A 21955-nucleotide genomic window follows, 5' to 3' on the forward strand; every position below is an offset into this window, starting at 1 on the left:
ATTCTTATGGAAAGATTTAGATATAGCAATTGTGTTTTCTAGTTTTTCCTTTTATGTTGTATAAGTGTTTGTAATATGCCTTAAAATAAGCATGCTTGAGAATACATCCATGAAAAGTAGGGTATCTAAACAACTGATTGAATTTCAAGGTGTGTTTAAAATTCAGGTTTGAGGTGAAAATGTCCTCTCAGAGCCACTGTTACCCTAAACTGAGAGATCATTTGATTTAATAGCAGGCACAAGTAACTGTTTCATAACTGTAAAACTTTCATGATACCTAGGGTATCATTTTTCCTTGTTTAGGTCATGGGCATGGGAAACACAGCTGGAAATATCATTGTGCAAGTATGAGAAGCTTTTACCTAGTTGTTTAAACAATTTGATCTTACTGTGTGCCGATGAAACTGTGAGATATGTTCTTTTTGCATTCTTAATTCGTATAGAACAGATGGCGAGTCTAGTTTAAAGCAACAAGCCTATTTAAARAATTGGTGATTCTGCACTGTTAAAGAAGTTTACTCTTTTGTGTGTGTGGGAAGAAAATGAGATTTTTTTTTTGTTGTTTATATGTTGTTATCATAGCATTCCAGATAATTTTACTGTCTTTTCAGTGACCTAAAATGCTAAGTGAAAGCTTCTTATTCGTTTTGAACAATCCTCAAAGAAAAAGCTACCTGGTCAAGAGTATGATTATTCATCTAAYGGAAAGGGAAGGATCTCATGACATTTGTCATATAGAATACCGTGAGCAGCTTGTGAGCACAAGTTGAACAGACTTAAGTTTCAGTAGCTCTTGGCAGAGCACTCGCAAGGTGCAGTGATCTACATCTGCCCTTCAGGTTAGACTCTTTTCTCGAGTATATGTGAGCATTTGCTTATGGCCATCTTCTCATGTGTATTCTCTAATCTTTTCYGGTATAAATGTAATTCTTATTATTTTCCTACCATGGCATTCAGTCACCCTACAGTTTATAGGTATGACTTTGTTAAGTAGAGATTTTGGCCATTCTTTTTGTTGTTGTTGTTGTTTATTGCTGGACAAAATAGAACCATCCTGGAATCTGAAATGGTCAACAAACTGAAAGTGAGTTTGCCCAGGCGAGCCTGCTGACTTAGAGCTAAGTGTGCTATGGCTACATTCTGATGCTTTGTTGCGGAGTATTTGTTATGAAATGACATCTGAAGTCATCAATACCTCAACAAATTATAACTGAGAATACATGTTGCTTTTGAATTCAGGGAATGAAGTGGAATTTATTCATTCAGAAGTACTCAATGCCGTTTACATTGACAGCTAAAAATAATGAATAATATATTTATATCATCCATTAATAACCATCCATCCATTTAAAAGTTTCATCCYAATGCATTCTGGAAATCTGCAAATTAATTATGCAAAACTTTGAATGGATGTAAAATTGAAATGCTTAAGAATTTAAATGATGCAATTAAAAGCCACTGCATGTAACTCCAAGTTATTTTCTTCTAATAGCTAATCATCTATCTTAATTTCTATATCACTATTTAGAAATGAATCAGCTTTTGTATCTTCAAAATATTGGAAGTTTCAGCAATGGCTGAACAATTTATATTTGTAAGGAAAATTTAGCATTTAATCAAGATTCTAATCAAGGTAATRTTGTGGGCAGATGTTATTGAAGTTTGTGTATTTATCATATTTGCATCCATTTATTGAAAATAATATGGCTCTATTAAAATTCAGCTTTTATTCTGAGCAAAATAGTGAGTTTAGCAGCTTTTAAAGTGTTAAGAGGTATGTTCTTGGTAATTAAAAAGGGAATGTTTTCTCTTTCTTATCCACCTTAGTGAACAACATGCTGAAACATAAGAGAAAATGAAGCCTTCCTCTAATGTATGGATATTGAACGAATGCTATAAAATGGCGTTGGACTYCACTGGAAAGGTAATCAATGTCCCAATTTCAATCACAGAAGTGAAAGGAAAAGATTCTGCAATCTCATCACACATACAGGAATAAATATTTAGCTTCCTTCTTCTTATCCCTTGACACCAAGACTTTTTGAGTACAAGATGTTAGCCTTTACATTAGTTTATTGATCTTTTMATATAAGGTCTAACTTGCTTCAGGGGCACCATAAATACAATATTGCAAAACCCCCTGCAATATCAATATTCATTTATTTTTATTGATCAGTTGTCACTTCTAAATTCTGGGCGCTGAATTAATGTATGCTAAATAACTACTTGGATTAATTAAGTTAAAATTGGCTCTACAATTTACACATAGTASAGAAATGTTTTCTATTACAAAAGTAATTATTTTTTTTCTTATAATACACAATTACATATTTAATTTGAGTTATCCTTGGAACCTTACCAGAAGATATAGAATAACAAAACAGAAACTATTTGTAAACTTTCGTTATTTATAATAGCATAGCATAATTTCATCCCTACTTAGTCTATTACTAAGCATTGGAATTAGTCAGTAGATGAATTTGACCATTTGAGCATATTCTAGAAGGTCAAGTTTTAGGCAGGTTTGAGATGTTGCTTTTCTGGGTGGCTATTTTGGCACACAAAAATGTGCAGCCATTTCCATTTTTGGTCCGTTACTCACATACATATGCAGCTAGATAAACTGCAATGCAAGGTAGGTGAAAGTACCCCTACATATCTCCTGAAATAGGGTCAAAGTGGTAAAAGATTCTTCCTTATTTCTCTTTACCTCTTTGTGTTTGTCCTTGTTTCATCTCATGCCAATTAATTTTCATTTAAAATTCCATCTCAGTGTCGTTCATATAGCATCCAATAAGACAAAGTCAGTAAAGGGAAGCCAGAATAGTCAGAATAAATTATCTGTAGTCAGATAAAGTTAATACAGTATTACTTCTTACTGTTTAATATTTAGTTAAAGAGTTCTCAACAAAGTCCTAGAGCTGAGGATGCACTTGAATGTAGATCAAATTTTTAGATGTTTTCTCATTTAGTAATAGAGTGAGACACCCCCAGATCCAAATATAACCTATTTCCTACTGTAAATGAACTATTTTTTGAACTAGGTCCTGTTTCACATTTCTTTCCATCCTTCATTTCTTTGCTGTTTTGGCAAATGCAAAGTGGATATTTCTGAGTTCTCCTCCAAACCCTTCTGCTCATGGTCTGTMGTCAAAAGTGAATAACTCAGCTGTAATATCAATTCAGGAAGCAAGAGAAATATGCAGAAAGATTCCACAAGATGCAAAGTCCTAGTGAGAAGAGATCATCTGTTGGTCTTCAGAGGTGGCCGGGGACCCAAACTCTGATACTGGATGAGTGGCTAGGAATCTATCAAGAGGAAGCCTAACATGTGATAACAGAGGTTTTAAAAACAAGCAGATAARAGAGAACTCTGTGACTAGATAAAAATTTTAACCATGTTGTTAGAGCTCTKTTAAAAACACATTATGTGATGGCCCACCTTGCTGCCTAATCTTAACTATTTGATTAGTATTGAAATAGTAATATAGTTTGTATGACCAATTTCTATTAACAAAATGTGGATTCCTGAGTTGTCATAAAATGCACAACGATTTTTATTTCTTMATGGTCAAAACCATACATTATTCTTCAGAGTACTGCCCTTTGCAGTGTGGAACTGCTACTATTGATTATCCAGTAATTTCAGTTAGAGATCAAAGAAACCATTTATGGCCTTTGATTCGAGGCTGGCAGGCCCAGTGCAAGCTTAAGCAACTGGAGAACTATTTTGGCTAGTGCTAAGGAACCACTCATCTTTGTGTCAGTGCCAAACTTGCAAAGCCACCCTTGATGATCTATAATACCTTTCACTGAATATGGTCGTAGCATTCCTGCAGTGCCAGGTCGACTGAGCAGTAATCCCATTGCTGAGAACTTGTTCAGGATGATGTTCATTGAAAACTGAGACAAAATCAGAGATGAAGGTAGACTTGGATTTCTTTCTAAAGCATGAACAGTATTTGTTCAAGATAGCTTTGCTAATAATTTAAAATTTGAGTATCTTTGTTTGAAAGAGAGGTTCTTACAAGTGTTCAGCTTCACTGCAGTTTTAAGTTCTCACTATTTTCTTCATTGAGAAATAGCCATCATTGTTACCGAAGTCTTTCCAAGTGTAATGTGAACTCAGACTGTGAGCAGTTTAAAATCTGTGCTCTGCAGCAGTGCCCACACAGCAAACTCTTACCAGTGAAGAACACATTGCTCAAGATAAGGCTCAACTAACTTCTTGTGAMAAAATTAGTAAATGTTGATTATTAGAAATAGTTTAAAGAAGAAAAACTAGCTTGTAGTTTACCCTTAGCCTTTGAATTTTTTTTGTTTCTTCTCACAGAAAACACAAATTGACTTGAATAGAAACCTTAGATGAAACAGYCTGGGCTTTAAGTTGGAGAGTCATATATATTCAAAGTGCTAAAAGCTCAGTAAAACTTAGGCCAGCTGGAAAAGTCTTTAATTCATAATAATCTCCTTGTTTTCAGAGTATAGCTACAAATATGTTTCTATTTTATGGCTCTGTCTTGTGTGTAACTTATCTCCATGATATGCTTAGATTCTTCCCTTGCCTTTCCTCTGCCCTCACCAGCACATGACATGGAGATTAAATGATAATAAAATGGCTGAAACTCAAGGATGTTTTAGTCCATGTAAAATTGACCAACAAAAAACCTTAATCAGCTGGTTTCTGTGAGGCATGTATAAAAGGAAATTTTAAAAGGGTAAGGCAAGCAATTAGGTCAAACTACATTCATTTTCATGTGACTGATATTCTATCTTAAATATGCATGCATAAAGCTGCAATTTACACTTCACTATTTATATAAATGCTATTAACTGAAGAAGCAAAATACATCTACTGTTTTGAACATACTGTTTGTACTGAATTTTAAGACTGTCTCACATTCTGTATGAATGCATTTTTACAGTTACTAAATATTGTCATTCGAATGTAAAAGAAAAGAAGCTGTGCTTACTCGATGATAGGGTGCAGCTCCCATGCCTTAAGAATTTCCAGAAATAGTGATCATATGTTTGAGTGTAAGATTTAATCACTTAAATGGATGAGTTTTATTCAGTATAATACATTGAAACATTCAGTTTCAAAATTGTTAATAGAACCTTCTGTCACAACCATGACCATTTATCTGTATATTTACTTCATGGGGAAAGAATAGAACTAACAAGCAGAATAAATTTCCCAAGCTTATTCTCAGTCCCCTCAGACAGTCCTGCTAGATTTTGTGATGAGCTAATTAATGATGGTATATATGAAATTATCTTTCCTAAATATTGAATGTCTGATATACAAATACCTGACATTGTATTACAATGAAGTAACAATGTAGGTTTCTATCATCTAAGCATGCTCTGACCTTAACAGTAAAATTTTCAATAGAATAGGTTTCTGGAAAATGGTTAAAAAAAAATCCAAGACAGCATATAAAATACCTGGTGGAGTCAAACTCTCATTTTTATGCAYTGTTAAATTGTAAGATGCAAGAGCAATGACCTACTAAAAGTTTTGTTCAGCAAAAAAACTAAAAATAGGACTGCTTGCACAATTGGAAATTGATGTCAAGGTCCTCAACTTTCCTCTGATAACTAGTGATATACAGATAAGACCAAACAAGTTGTCAGTGTTACATACCACTCCATGAAACTGCTCTTGTGGGTTGTTGCATATGAATAAAAGTGTCACAAATAGCAGTGTCACAAAATAAAAATCCTTAAGATGGATTTGAAGTGAAACCTACTGTGGAAAATGCTGTCATACACCCCCTAATTCTAGAAGTGAGGACAAATCAAAAAAGAAAAAAAGAAAAAGACACGGCTGCTAAGTCCCAAGACAGAACAAAGCTAGAGGCGAGATGCTTTGGTTGAGCAATAGTGATGCTTAGGCCTAAGTGACATTGAATATCTGAACGTTTCATGGACCTGTAAGGCTGTAAGTAGGAAGGAAGGAGGTCCCTAAGGCTATGTCTGTGATTTAATCTACCTTAGCATAACTCAGATCCTGGATCTATCCTGACTTTGTGATGGCATGAAATCTCAGCTTCTCATTCTTTCCTCTCTGAACCAGGAAAAGGAAATTTAACTACCTGAGAACTAGGAAAATGGTGTGTTTTGGACAGCTCCCACCTTAACAAGGACCCAAATAAAATCTGAACATGTGTACTAAATGGAACAGAAACTGGAAACCTTGGGAAAACTTAAGAAACATCTTATTTTGCTAGCAGCACCTCTTCTTGCTCTGATCAGTTGCAACCAGCTGCKCTTCCAGGAGGTGATTTTCCATGGCTGGTCGAATATCTATAAAGAGGGACAGGCCTTGGGTCAGCGAGTGTTAGGATATGTGATCAAATGCCATGGTTAATGCGGGCGGTTAATTGTGTACTATCTTGTAGTCTCTCTCAGAAATAAGCCAATCAAGGTAGGTCATTTCCTACCAGAAATGAATTTGGTCTTTTGACTTCTCAAATATCTTAGAAATATATATGGCTGTGACATCTAATATTAGATTACATCAGCCTTGCTTAGTACATTGTATGATATATTGTAATGTGACTGATACAGTCTGCTCTACAAAGCTCTTGATGACTTATTAGTAGAAAAGGTCATTTTTTGATACTAATGTCAAAGTCTTTTTTTTCCTTACAATAATACATTTTTAAAGATTTATCAAGATTTGAATGACTTATACAATGACTTATTGTAAGATTTAGGTCATGTGTTTGTGAGCCTTAAAAATTAATTAGAAGTAATTAATAAAGGTAAGGAAAAGTACTTGATAGATTCTCTGGTATAAGAGCATGTTCTGCTTCTGCCTGCACCCGTGTTCAGAGGGGCTTGTGGGAGTCACTCGGGYACCGGGTGGAACAAGCGGGAGCTGTTGCAGGAGCCTCGCAAAGTGCTGCTCTCAGCAGCTTCTCCCTCCCAGCGCCTGCCCCATACCCGAAACGGGAACACATCCTGCTCTTCTTCCAGCAGACCTTGGTCAGCTGGGCTCTGTGGAGAACCAGGTGCTCTGATGCTTGCATGGAGCTGCACATCCCTTTCAGCTGTGTTTTGTTCCTAAATTGGGACGTTCCTCTTGGCTTGTTTTAATGAGAAAACACCCTGTTCCGTCCAATGAATACATACGTCCAAAATAAAATGTAGATAAGAAACAAAACAAGATTAAGTAATCTAGATTTAATCTCTTAAAGGGTGTTTCTCCTTGAATTTATCATGGATATAGGACTGGCAGAATTTAGATCCTTTTTATCTTGGGATCTGTCACTGGCCTACTGACTAGCATGAGCAGATTATTTCATTATTCTATGCCATAGTTACCTAATTTACAATAAGATACTTCCATTGCRAAATGCTTTGGGGTCTATGGATGAACAACTTTCTGTGAAACATTTTTGTTACTGTCAGGAACTCTAGTTAATGAAAACCCCAATCAGATCAACCGTCTTTAGGAATTTTTCTTTTTACATGTTTAAGTCAGGTAGTTGGCTGTAGGTCTGTAAACAATACAATATGTATTGACGTGTCTCAGAAGCCACTGCTGTTGCCAGTCCATGTAGTAGCATTTCTCCTCCTTCCCGTTCCCAAGAAATTCAGTTTTAGTGGATCAGCATTTTCCCAAATATCCTTTTAATGACAGCTTTGTAAGAAGGGCTCTTTTTGTAAGAGAGACCTGCTGTGCAAAGTTCCCATGTTTATTTTTGCTGKCTGGCTGAAGATAAGATCACGGTAAGCTCAGAAAGTTTCATGTAAATGAAATAATTAAACCAAAAAACACATCTTCAGAAGTATGACAGAACGAAATACCACCCTTGGCAATTTTGTATTCCTGTCTTGCAAATTGTAATAGTTGTCATTAAAACATGATTATAAATCCATGAAAATATGCATGGCTTCCAGATTTATGCAACTTGAGCATACTGTGGTTTGATATAAAATGCATCAAGCAGTATAGAAATTAACACATGAAAGCAAATAAATTCTGTTACTAGCGCCGTCASAAATTGGAAGTGCCATCACAAACAGTGGCTTAGAGACAGAAAATAGTGGCTCCATTTTCTTRCTGTTGCTGGTGTAAAGGCGAGCGGGCAGGAGGAGGGGTTCTGYTGTGTGCACTCTAAATGGGCAAAAATAATCAACTGGTTTTAGAACGTTAAAAAACAGGTAGAAGTATCTGCATTAACTGAGAATGTTATTTGCCTTGACTATTTAACCAACTGAAAACTTTAGATGGTTATCTGTCATTTTTAAACCATGAATCAAAGGTTTAAAATAGCAATTATACATTTATGCAGCTAGGTAGACCTGAGGCTCCATGAAAGCTTCCTTTTCATGATGCCATTAATTTCTTACAAGTAATATGAAATGACCTAAGATGCACTGAAAGGAAGGCCAGCTAACTTTGGTTCTTTTTATAAATTTGTCCTTGCTTTGGGCCAAATTTCACTTTCCAGTTCACTAGAAATAAGGTTACATCAGACTAGATGCCTGTGCTGTTTAAAAAAACCAAAATATGACTGACTGCAAGTATGCCTTCTATCCTACTAGTCCGTATCAGGACTAGTAATTTTTGAAATTAAAAGCATTTTTCTGTTTACATTTAAAAGAGCAACTTCACTCTGTCACTAACAGCTGGCAACATCAGCTTTGTTCATAAGTCTTTTTCCTCTTTATGTTTAGATTATTAATTTCTATCCTGTATTTATCTCCCATTAACATTAACCTCTTTAAGTTTTGTTACAGCTGGGCTCACTTAAATTCAGCTTGGTCCTCCGTGTACAATTTATCACTTTGAAAAAGCACTGGTTCTTAAGCACATACTTAAATTCAAACATGTTAGTAACATTTGAAGATCAAGCAATTAGAGGAACGCATGAGTCTTTGGGAAATTCATTTGCCTTAAATTAAGCATATTCTTGAATGCTGCCTAAATTACAGAAATTAAAAAGTCAGGTTTTGATGTACAGCATAGAGCTTTAGTTAATATTTCATGTAATTGAAGTTCGTAAGTGTTGCAGAGGAGTCTAAACCAGGAGACTTCATTTGGTTCATAAAGTTTAAGGCTGACAGGGGTCCTTGTGTCTCCTGCTTTTACTACCTACACAGCAAAAACTCAGTTAAGTTAGTTGTCCATGAAGGCTGATACCATTAGGTTTATATGGAATTAGTGAAAGACATCCAAGCTTGACGCAAAGACATCAAAGATGGAGAATTTACCATTGTTCTTGATCCTGTTTTTTTCATCACACTTGCACRGTATCCCTTAATTTCTATTTTAATCTTCTGGCTTCATCCTTTGATTCTTCTTATGCATCTCCAATTCTAGAGCTTTAGTATTTTCTTTTCCTCAAAGTACATTGTAATAAAGTTGCTTCTGAGTATGCTTCTAGATCAAGTAAATAAGTATAAAAATCTAAATCACTAATTTTTTTAAAAAAACTCTTGCAGAATATTCTGCATCATGTCTTCTAATTTTTGCTAATATATGGCTGCCTCACCTCTATGTAGTTTTGTATAGCAGTCACATCGATGCCAAAAAAGTGTAAAATCACCTTCTTACTGCCATTCATTTATTTTCTACCTACTTGTAAATTTTCATTTTTTAATGCCAGATTTTGAGAATATCATAGTTAGAACTTGTTCACTCGGAACATCRAAGTCACTGTATCTCAACATGCAGTCTCTTATTCAGTAGTGATATCCGGAATTTATTTATTAATTTCCCCTAAAACTGTAACTGTAACTTAAGAATTTCATTATGCAACCTGTGTTTACTCGCCCTCTAAAATGCTCAGATTTTACGTCCTCTCCACCCGCCCCCATGCCTCCTCCTTCAGAGTGTGCTTTTCTTTTTTTTCTCTTTTCTCATTACTGGTTGATATTCCCCAATTTTGGACAATCAGATCAGCAAAGTAGTATTTATAAACACTAAAAATCTGAATTTATGTTGGTGGCTATCTTGCATTTTCAGGATAGCCATGATGATTGAGACAGCTTATATTTTGCAGTCTCCTGATTGTCTTCTTTAGGTTATCAGATCCTTTCCCCTTCTTGATGAAGACAAAATATGTTAAAAATTATCATTCATAAATCTAAAAAATTCTACTTTTATTCAAGTATAATAGCCTAATAATGATATTTAAAAAATCTACATTAATGAGGTTTGAACATATGCAGATCCTGAGCTTAAGACTTTGGTAGAAGTAGTAACTTTTCATTCATAATGCAAAGAGTATGTGTCAAGAGTAATTCATTCTCTCTTTTTATTTTGATTCAGTAATTTAGGAGAATAAGATCTAATGAAAAGCAGTTAAAAGTGCCATTCTTCTGATGTTTTTGGATTCTCAGCTTTCTCCTCTTTAYGTACTGTATTGGGGTGCTTTGTTGAATGTGCTGCTGAAACATTATTTAGCAAAAACTCTGCTGCTGTAATTCTTGCTCTACTGTTGAGAATGACTGCTAATAATGTATTTTTCTTTGATGACTAAACAAAACTTGAAATCTAATTGAAAAAAATAAAAGAAGGAATTTTCAGCCAAAAAGGAGAAAAGTCATGCTGACACATGCATTAAAACAGTACAGCTCTGAATGGTGGCCTCAGGCAGATAATTACATGTAGAGTGATGGGAATAGACTGCTGAAAACACTTATCAAAAATTGATGAGTTTCTAAAATACATTATAAAACATCAGCTGCTTTGGTAGCTTTTAGAATACAGGAAGCTTTGAAATATCGACACAAATATGCTTAGAATGGCTCTAAAGGACCTGAAACAAACAAACAAACAAACAAACAAACAAAAAAAAAAAAAAAAAAAAAAGGAGGGGAGGCTATAAAACTGGAAATGCAGCATTGGAAGCAAATTACGTTGCTGAGAAGTTTTAACTGAGCTAGCTCTTATTAAACTAAACTCCTGGAAAATGCACTAATGTGTAAAAAATGAACAAAAGTGTAACAGAAGCTACTGTTTGCAGCATTGCACTTTTTTTCTAGTTTAAGTAAAGGACAGTTTCAACAGCCGCAATAGGCCTTTTATAAACATTACTAGCTCTGAAGTGCTTGCTAAATGATAGCAGCACGGATCTTGGGCTCTTGCAGTGATTTGGGAAAGGAGAACAAGATACCAAGGGTGTGTGAAGAAGGTGAAAGTAGTTTACAAAGAGGGGTGTTGTTTATATAGGAACCTCAGAATGGGAATGTCAGGAAAAACAGTTTAAGAAAAGCAAATTTTTGACAGACCTCTCTTAAATGTTGTTGCTTTTTTTGGTTGAGGGGGCCATGGGAGCAATTCCCCTAAAGCCGCTCTGAACAACCGTACCAAGATTAAATTCTTTGTAACGTAAACCAGCAGTGTAGAATTTATGGGCTTTTGCTGACATTTTCAGCATAWCCATATAATAGTTTGCCCGTGAAATTGTTTTGGTGCAAGTCCTGAGGTCTCATGAGAAAGGAGGTTGCTTCTGAAGCTGTTGATAAACAGGGAGAACAGTAACTTAGCCAAGCACTACTTAAGAATTGCAAACCAAGAAGAATTTAATTGAGAAAAGTKCTAATTGCTACTGTTTTCTGATGCATATGGTAAAATTGCTAAGTGAACAAATTATGTTTATACATCAGCTTTAAGGCACAAGTGCATAYAGCTGTACAGTCATGAGAACATTTTGGTCAGAACTTTGCCCTTCAAAATGTAATTAAGTTTGAATTTTTTAATTAGTAAGATCAGCTGTATCTGTTTAGAAACGAACGGAGGCAGATACTATGCTAGATTTGTCTGAAGTTAGAAATTTTGTGAACATCTACCAGGCAGTGAATGGAGCAAAGATCAGAGGGRGAGAGAGGGACTGTGTAAGTGTATATGCTACTGACTTCCTCTTTCTTTCTCTCTTATCATCGCAATAAGATGAATTATGATTAAAGCCTTCTATGTCACAGGTTTCACTGCAAGTATTTTGCAAGGAAGTGATGCAAAGACAGCGGTTTTACTGGAAGCGTAAAAGGCAGCATAGACAGTTGTTCAAAGCCATTGATCAGGCTGTGGCCAGGGCGTCCGGTGTTGGTTCCATGTTGCTGTAAGACCTGGGAGTCTCCTACCTGGCTGAAGTCTAAGCCCTGAGAGTCTTGGGCGACAACCGGTRAGAAAGAGCTGTACAAATCAAGGTTTTACTGCAAGGCTTTGAAGAGTTATTAGTCTCCAACTTTGAATTTATAGATAAGCCACCTCTGAGGGAAATAAATAAATAAATTCTGAGTTTCTGCAAGTGGAAGAAGCACACACATGTTGCTGCCTTTCCTAAGCTTTCCCAACTTCATTTTGTATCTCCTCTGTTCCCTTCAGGAAAGCTTTTTATTTGTTTATGTATTGGGAATCTGTTCCTTGAAGAATATCTGGGGGATTATTTAATTTCTTTTATTTCTGGAATCTCAAGCCAACATGCTTGTTCAATATTTAAAAAGAACTTAAAATGATTCAGCTTGGCTGCTAATGATGCCAGATGCTCCTAACAGAAAAGCAATGCAGAACTGAAAATGCATCATCAGTGTTTGAATGCATTTAAGAAATAGGATAAATTTACAATTACTTTATTATTATATAATTTACAACTGATTTCTCAAAAAGCTTAATTCATGTTTGTAATTAAGAAGATTTCTTTAACTGCAGAATATGTTTTTTCTTTTGTAATGGCAAAACACAGTTCAAAAATTTAATTCAGAAAATTCCTCACAACTTTTGATAACTATCTGAATAAATGAAATACCTCTTTGGTCTAGAAAATGTGCTAGAGAAATCTTGAAATACAAGATGACTTTTAAAAAAATATTTCTTCAGCAAACCTGGCCAAAATCAGGAAGCAGGATTGGAAACAAATTTGTGGCACAAATATACACTTAAAGGACCTTTAGTGCCTTAAGCAAATGTATATGCATTTCTTTTTGAAAGATCTCATTTTTTATTCATAGTTCTAATAATAAGAATAGATGGGCTGGACATAGACACACAGAAGACCAATGTAGTACCTTATACCAAATGATTCACTAACTTAACCCGAATGTGACCACTTAGCCCTGCAATGTCTCTCTGAGAGAAATGCCTATAGCAGCTAGAGTGCAATTGGCAGATAGTATGTATTTATTGTTAGTACACCATAAGAAGTAATGTAGATGCTAACTGATAAATGATTAAAAATATGAAATTTCTCTTCATTTACTGGCCAATGTATGTATAAATCAGTAGGTTTTTTCTAATACATCTACTGAAAACATTGCTTCATATTCATGATTCCATAATGGGTCTTCATTACTCTGGTGGCTTAGATAACTTACTGAAACCAGCTTAATATGCAAAGCTTTATAAAATAGCTTTCCTGGAAATCACAGACTGATTTGTTAAAATAGTTTGTGAGTTTGCTTGCTTTTTGACGGTTAGTTAGGTTCCATCGTAATACATATATTACCTTTACATGTACAGAAAAATAGCAAAGTTTGAAATGCACTATTCATCTTTAACTTAATTAGCCTCACTTCCTTTTTGTGCTGTTCTGGTTCAGTTTCTCCTCATATTTCCAAAGCAACCTTTCCAAACAGCCCATGAGGCCTTTTCTCATGGGGCACTGGGGGCTCAGAGAGAGCTGCACGGTAGGAATTTGTCAAGCAGCCTTCTGAGGACTCTACCATGTCTGCACAAGGAGTCGGATTTTAATTACAGTCCTGCCTTCATTGCTATTCTCTGAGCTGCCATCGATTCTTGGCTTTTCTCTGCTTGTCAAAACTGTAGAAAGAAGAAATGAACAGGGAAGGAATTTGTGCCTTCTGGGCACAAGGCACCCTGCAGAGGCTTCCAAGTCATTCCCGGAGAGCTTAGACACCGGCACAGCAGAGARATTGATCTACTGTGGCTGAGGGTCCACTTGATCCATTGATAAAGAAAGCAGTGGAGTCAAAATATAACCATAGTTGTAAGGGTTCTGAGGGTGTGAGAACCAAAAATTATCCTTTGAAAGGAACTTTTCAAAACCAAAAATGTTATTTTTCCACAAAGTTCCCACGCAGACCTTTGTAAACTGTGATACGTGTTTTGTACTTTGTTAGTTCCAGTTTCAGTAAAAAGTATATGCAATTCATAGTTGAGAGAGAGGGATCAACATTATCTAAGAACCTAGTCATATTCTTCTAGTTCAAAACACAAAGTGTCTCCTAGTTGCAGGGCACAAAAAAAATTGCAGACTTTTAAAGAAAGGAACTKTTGTAGTAATTTTGGTGGATTTTGCAGAATTGGAGATTGTTTCTTATTCATAGACTTGAGGCTTTCTGGCAGTGTATCAGAATAAATTAAGTAAATCCAGATTACCTGGACTCTTCCTAACRTAAATGATCTAACATAAGTGAGTGTCACAAGTTCTTTAAATATCAGGTTGTGTAAGAGATAGAGAGCAAAATAACCAGTCCCATAACGTGGTCAAGCCTGGATGCAAACCAAGAAGCATTGTGTCAGGAACTGAAAGAAAGTGTGGCTCATTTAATCTTCTCTAAGTTGGTTAACTGTTGCAGCATTAAAGGAATGACCCTTTCAAAGCAAAATAACCAAATCCATCTGATGTCAATTTGGTAAGATTTATACATGGAAATAGGCATTTTTTTAGCCATACTGCCAGTCTGCTCTTGAGATCAATGCCAGTGAAATATTTTGTTTACAATTTAACCTCCATTTCCCCTAGAATTTGAGAGTTTTCATACTAGTGGTAGTTACGTCTCGCTCTATTGATCCAGTGGTAAATTAAATGGCAAACAAAAGCAGTTGTATTGCTCTGTCAAAATCCTCTCAATCGAAGCAGAATTGTTTATTAAAACAGGATGCATTGCACTGAAATGAAAAGAAAGTTTCTTTTCAAGGATAATGTTTTTTTTTATAAAAAAAGAAAGACCTTCACACAGATTTATTTGATGGTAATAGTACAAGTGTAATAAAAATGTGGTGGTATACTGAATTGTTTTTCCTTTTAGTATAAAAACTGAAGACCATGTATAACATACAGGAAAACCTATATGCATATGACGCTTGTGTTATAGTTGTGTTCTGAAAAAAATCCTTTACTTTTTGGTGAAAATTATTAACTGCTAGCCTTTCTATTTTAAAATTAGTTTTATTTTTTATTTTTGCCAATTCTGCCAAAATCTCTGTTGATAGGTGAAATATTATATTTATTCTCCTTGAAAAAAAAAGAGTATTTTGTATATATTATAGGTAGGTAAGGTATCTTATCCATAACCAATAGTCTTTTTTAAAAAAGTTACATGGTCACAGGGAGACTGACACAGTAAACACTTGGATAGAGGTTTTCATAAGAAAAGGAGGGACAACCTATTAAATAAAGTAAGGAGAATCTCTCAGGGTGGTATTTACAATTAAAAGTATGGTAATATTTCAGCCACATATCTCGTTAATGTGATTGGAAAAAWTTCTGATTTAATGGGTTGATAAAATCATTATAGCAACTCTAATCATGTTAATTCCATTTATGTGTCGTCTTACCAAGGCCGCTGAGGCAGTGAGACATTTGCCAYTGATTTCATCAGGATAAGAAGAGAATAATGGGGAAAGTCCAGAAATTTTTCAGTTCTCTGTAAAAGACTAAGCAAGAACTTGTATGTAATGGAAAAAGATACTTAGCCCAARTGATGAAAGATGTTTTTGTTCATCCCACCAATTTGAAGACCTGTCATCAGTACCACCCTGTTTACAAATTAGAGATTTAGGCTTGTGTAGCTTTCAAAACCCAAATGCTCTCGTTATTCTCCTTAAGATGGTGCTGGATATTTAAGCTTGAGGCCACACAATAAAACATGGCAAGGCCTGAGATGGAAGTGTGTGCTGTGCCCGCAGTGCTGTGCCCACAGCAATGTGCCTGCAGTGCTGCGCTCAGCCAGAGAGCTGTGAGRTAGAATTTGTCACGTACTCCATGGGTGGGCTTGGGATATCCTCTGAAACTGGCTGGGTCAAAATCTTTGAAATCTTTGCCTTTAGGCAAATGTGGGCAAAGGTGCAGATAAATCAGGGACTACATTTTGCTATAAAATTTTGCTCAAAGCCGCCTCAAGCCTTCTCAGCAGTTTTGTGAAGTAACAGATGATTTTCAAGCAAACARAGCAGGGGCAGTCTCAAAAACAAACAAAACAGCCGAGTTTAGTGGTCTTGTTGTTTCCATGTTGGAGAGTGTGCTAATGGGTGCTTGGGGCTTGAGCCCCCCTCTCTTGCAGTAGGAACAGCTCCTGTGTACAAAGCGTGTAGGATCTCACAAGGAATGGAGCAGACCCTGTCACTTTGTTGATATTCCTGTCGGTTTTACTGCTGCTGTTGGCAGGAAGATGTACATGGCARAATAGCAAAGTCACTGGGCAGGCAGGATGTCCTGAATGTCCCATTCTGGGTGAGTTTTCCCAAAATAACCACATTCTTATCCAAACTTTTTTCTCTGAAGCTGGAATCTTRAACAATTTTGCTTGCCTCCAACCAGGCATCCCATGTAGGGCTGGTCACAGGTGCTGTTTAGTCATCAGCCATCTACAGCAACTGAGGTCTCAAAGAGAATGTCAAGCTAGAAATAATGATCCAAATAAAGTTAGGCTAAGACACTGAGAGAATATTTGGAGTAAATGTTCTGAGAGATGTTACAGTGAAATTTTCCCTTGAAGTATTTTAATAATGAGCTCATATCATTGAGCTAAGGTTTTAATAGGCTTTCTTCTTAGCCTGTAAATGTTCTTGTCTTCTACAGCCTCCTTGAGGTTGTAATTGCTTGGCGTTCATTATTGGCATGTGTATTTGCTRAATCTATAATTCAGGTGTCAGTACAGAATACCTGAAGACCTGTAACAATGATAGCTCGGTCATTTCTGCTTTCAATTTCATCTCCCCACCTCTTTAACAAACACAGAATTAGGGCTGTGTTAGYGTAAGCAGAATATTTCTTAAGAAGATGCATGCTAACAAGCTAAGATTTAAACTGACATTTTGATTGTTGATTCTTCTAGCCTAGGAAAAAATTAAAAATCACTTAGGTGTCAAATTATAATTTGAAAAATAGTATTTGGGGCAGTGGAGGGGAGGCAAGCAATGGAGATTGAGCAGCAGAGTACACATGGATTAATCTGTCCATCAGGATTCCAATAAACAAGTATGATTCTTTCCATGGGTTATGAAGATCTAACGTGTTTAGCACCGAATTTGACTTATCTTCAGAATTTTTTAAGTCAACTGACATTGACGTACCAGCTYCACTAGGATTTATTTTCCCATGATTTAATTAAATACAACAGAGTTTGCAAAATTGCATTTTCTGCTTTTGTTTTGCAGACTATCAGTGGAGGTATAAGACTGTCGTTGATACGCTGTGGGCTCACGATTTTAATCTGGCCAGGAAAGTTGAATAACTTTGTATTTTATGACAATCACAGCGGCTGCCCACAGGAGTTGAGAGGCATAAATTAGCTGTATGTCTAGCTGGTTTATTAACAAACATCTTAATATGAACATTGATCTTGCTGAATATGGCATCTGAGCTGTAATAACAATGTTTGCGTTGTTCTATTATGCCTAGAAGTGCATTTTCATTTACAAAAGATATTACAGCTGTTGAGCCTCAACAAATAAACAGGGTAAGGAGAAATGAGATATGTTAAGAGCCAGATCCTCTACTGCTGTAAATGACTTTGGAGAGGAGACTCCGGCCTTCAATCTCCATAGGAAAATGCATGTGTAGTGACATAGGAATAACCACTTCAGCTTAGATCATCCTGTGGGCCCTGCGCTCTGGCAGTGCTCGGATAATGTTCTATGGTTTGGGAGTAATCAAAGACACTCAGAGCTGCRGAGCTGCTGGGCTTGTAATTCTCATGCAGCAAATTTCCTTACAGTGGGAATCTGTAGGCCAAATGGTGTAGTTAGTTGAATGCTACCCTGCTGCTCTTGCGCCTTTGACACTCTTATGGACATAGATATATACAGTTCATTCTTAAATATAAGACTAAATATTATCAAAGCTTTAACATTTAAAAACCAATTGGACAATGTAGGTCAGACTCCATCTGTTTAAATAAAACCTGCAGAAGTTCCTAGTAATTAATACTTCAGTGCAGATCTCAAAAGAGTAATTTTACAAGSAGTAATTCATATTTTAAGGTACATAAACTGAAATGAGGTGCATAATGTAGATTTAAAGGAATAGAAGCTAATTGTCTATGGAGAGAAGGGAGCAAGAAGAACCCCTGGCAATACTAGTGTTTTGCAGACTGCTTTGGGGCACGTGATCTGCCCACAGCGGGCATAGGGGCATCGGCAGGGGCAGAAGCTGCTGCAGAGGGGGCTGCTGACAGCCAAGTCTGGCTGGCTGTGGGAAGAGGTTCCYGGTAGCTGGTGAGGGTTGGGCAGGGTTTGCTGGTGGCTCTGCCGCTGCTGCTGCAGCTCAGGTGGACATGAGGTCAACGCAAAGCGTCGAGGAGAGAAGCCGCCTGCAAGGGGACGGTAAGCGCTGGCTAGCTCTTCTGGACAGTTTTCCGTGCATGGTTTCTCTARTGGCCTTTCTCCCTCAAAATGCTAAATATTGTAATTTGTGTTCAGTAAAAGTGGCTTGGAYCCTTCTGTGTTTTAGTTTGTTTCATAGTCTTTTGTGTTTGAGAAGATTCACTCCTATAGAATCTATAGTCAAAGGTACCTACTATTCTGGCATGGACAGCTCAGGTTCCTCGCAAAAATCATAGGATCTCCTTCTCCCTCTGCCTCTCACAAGACCTCAGTTTCCATAAATTAAATGAGAGAAGGTTATGCACGTATTTTATTAGTAGGAAAATAAATCTGAATTTACAGTGATGGAAAGTGTTAACCTTCTATTTCTTGCCTTTATTTTTWCTTTGCATGCTTGATTATAGAATTAGAGAGAGTCCTGCACTTTGACAGTGCTAAGCATTTACCCTGCTAAAAGCTTTTATTTGAGGTATCTATTTACTTCTGCCAATAAATAGCGATTCCAGTGTGTTATATTTTTGTATAGCAAGGAGCACTATTAATGAACATTTTCATTCATATTCAAGTCACAGAAGCTCCCTTTTCAAAACACATAACTGGGATGTATTAATGAGTAACTATTTATAAGTGAGATACGTAAAGGCATAATTTTCATTAGCAAATCTAGTGACCCTGCAAACAAAGGATGGAACATATTTATTCATGCCATTATTAASTAGAGTAATTTACTAGACTTTAATAGCCACTAGAAATTTCTCCTAGATATATTATTAACTGACTTGAAGTTTTGAATCATCTCTGTCCTTTAAAAAAGGATAAGAAACTGAAAGCTGTTTTCAGACATCTTTCTTTAAATTTAGAAATATCTCCTCATATATCTGTGTTTCATTTAGATGTGCAGAGAGAGACGGTTTTCCTTTTCTGTATAGTGCAACATTATGCTATTTTTTAGGATACGATCATAAGTTCTTCCTCTTTTTTTTTTTTTCTGCAGACCTTCATAGATAAAAATACAGTCAAAACATTTAACCAAAAAAAATAGTAATCCAGTTTTGAATTTTTGCAATAATACAGTTGGGAAAGATAGTGATCTGACCCAGAGTATCAGCAATTACTTACCTGCCGGGACACTTCTGTCAGTGTTTGCTGCTGATCATAGTTTGTCAATGCTGAATCTTTTTTTCTTCCTCTGACGGTAGTCAGTGGGCCATGACCAAAATGAAATGCTGCCTAAGATCCCAAGATTTTTGCTTGCTGTAAAGGTGCTCTGGCAGGGGGCAGCCAGGGGAAGCTGCCCTGTAAAGCTGGGTCTGCGCACGATGCAAAGCAGGCAGGGACAGTCACCTCCCAACAAGGGAGCAGACCCTCAGTACCCAGGCCAGGCCAGCAGGACATCTGGCTGGTGTAGCCAGTAGGAACCACTTGCAGCCAAGAGTCCAGTTTGCCAGGGAGGTCCAGAGAGATGGGGCAGGTCTGAGCTCAAGCCATAAAGCCAAGTTCATGAGTCGGAGGGATGCATGAGTGGCCTGAGTGGCTGCAGGGCAGCTCAGGCAGGGACCAAGGGTGAGGGTTTCAGCTCCCAAGAGAGGAGAGCTCCTGATGAGGCTTCTTGTCCACTTCTTTGTCAAACAGCTCACTCTTCACAGCAGTTTTCACCTATGTTAGGTATTTGCACCGTAGCAAACAGCCATGTGCACAGCCAGCTGAGTTCCTACGAGTGGAGGAGCTTGCTCCAGCCTCTGGTTCCCTACTGTGCTTTGCTGCTATGCGCAGTAGGTAAGCAAGAATTTCTCTAGAGAACATTTAGCCTGTTTGGTGAGAATCCTTTGACAAATAACCCTTCTGATATTTAGTTTCCATGGTGTGATGCTTTTGTTTTGAAAGGAAATGGAATATGACCTATCCATGAAAGGAGTTGTTGAACACTTTCTATGGAATGAATGTCCTGAATCAGTGTGAATGGCATCATGTTTTCTGGATTTATCAAGTTTTTTTGAACAGAAGGAATCCTGGATTTTGGTCACTTCTTTTAGGGTTTTGATGCATACAGGAGATTAAGCCATGCCAGATCTTCCTTTCCAAYCATATTTTTTTTTACGTGTTATTGAAGGACTACTCCAGTGATCTCTCTGGCCATATTCTCATGTGCTTGGCACTGCAGGAGGAGTCTTCTTTAGGATCATCACACCTTGAAGAAAAGAATGTCACCTGAAATCATTGTTCATGGTAGAAAAATTGATAAGGTCTATAAAAAATGAAGACTATGCTAAGAAGTATTCAGTCATGTTTAGAAGGACTTACAGTGTTAAATGGAAAGTAACAGCTACTTGTGCTTTGTTTCAAACAAGCGTTGCTGTTCTGTTCAGATAAAAAGCTGCCAGAGTGCTGAGAAAGCGTCCTCAGCTGGGAGCAAATCCTTCATCAACAGCCCTTTCCTGCAATTTGCTTCAGTTGAACAGCAAGGCTTAGTGCAGAGGACTTTACTGTGCCCTAGATTAGCTTGGAAACACCCTCCCTGGAGTGTCTGCTTCAAGTAGATAAATTGCTTGGCATTTCCTTTACCTTATCCCAGGGAAGGGTTGCAAAAATGCTGTGTATCTACTGCCACAAACTGAAATTTGCTTCCTGCTTTTATTTTGGTCATTTGGCTGGACTCTTGCAAAATTATTTGGACGAATGGATAATTTTTCCTCACATCCTCATAATGTCTCCTCATTTGTGTATTTCTCCCTGTTTGCAGTCACATGCTTCATACTATGAACCCTGGTGATGAAAAATTAAAATCTTGATAGCGTAGATCTTAATCTCTCTGTAAGCATGTTTGTAGACTGTGATATAAACAGTGGATTACCAGTTTGAACACAGCAGTATATAAAAATATATCAATTGCATATAATATTTAATCTTAATTGCATAAAAAATCTTAAATTTATATGATTTATTTGTCTTAACTTTTGACCTCATACTGTACTCTTGCATCTTGTTTAAGTCTCTTTCTAGTTCTGGCTATAAACAGTGGCAGATTCCTACCTACTGAATCAATTTTCTTCCTCTCTGAATGTCCTATTCTGAAGAATTACGTAAGGAACAATGAATATTGAAGATGAATATAAAATTTAAAAAAGCAAGAGAACATCTCAAAAATAAAATTTGGTGTGCAGAGTATCTAGAATAGCCAAAAAAAGAGAAAAGATATCATCGTTCCACTGCAAGTTGCACAATGTATAACTATGGTGCCTTTCTTTTGTTTTTAAGGAGAAATTTTTTTCTTTTTCTGACCAGATGTGTTGTCTATGGAGAATATTTCCTAAGTTGTTGCATATGAGATAGGATTAATTAACATTAATCAATAATGTAATTAATTCATAATGCTAAAAATATGGCATGATTTGTCTTTAAGGGAAAGTACTGAATTATTTTCTTGCATAA

At 36.6% G+C, this 21955-nt stretch overlaps 1 long non-coding RNA gene across 1 annotated transcript; it reads left to right on the top strand.

Moving 5' to 3' along the window:
- The first annotated feature begins 1847 nt into the window (after positions 1 to 1847).
- On the top strand, positions 1848 to 6294 carry LOC112943451. Its single transcript, XR_003248578.1, has 2 exons — positions 1848 to 1924; positions 6080 to 6294. It is a non-coding gene; the product is annotated as an uncharacterized LOC112943451 (long non-coding RNA).
- The last annotated feature ends 15661 nt before the right edge of the window (positions 6295 to 21955 follow it).

Source organism: Nothoprocta perdicaria, unplaced genomic scaffold (assembly GCF_003342845.1).
Source record: "Nothoprocta perdicaria isolate Ctin4 unplaced genomic scaffold, notPer1 scaffold_149, whole genome shotgun sequence".
Lineage (NCBI taxonomy): Eukaryota > Metazoa > Chordata > Aves > Tinamiformes > Tinamidae > Nothoprocta > Nothoprocta perdicaria.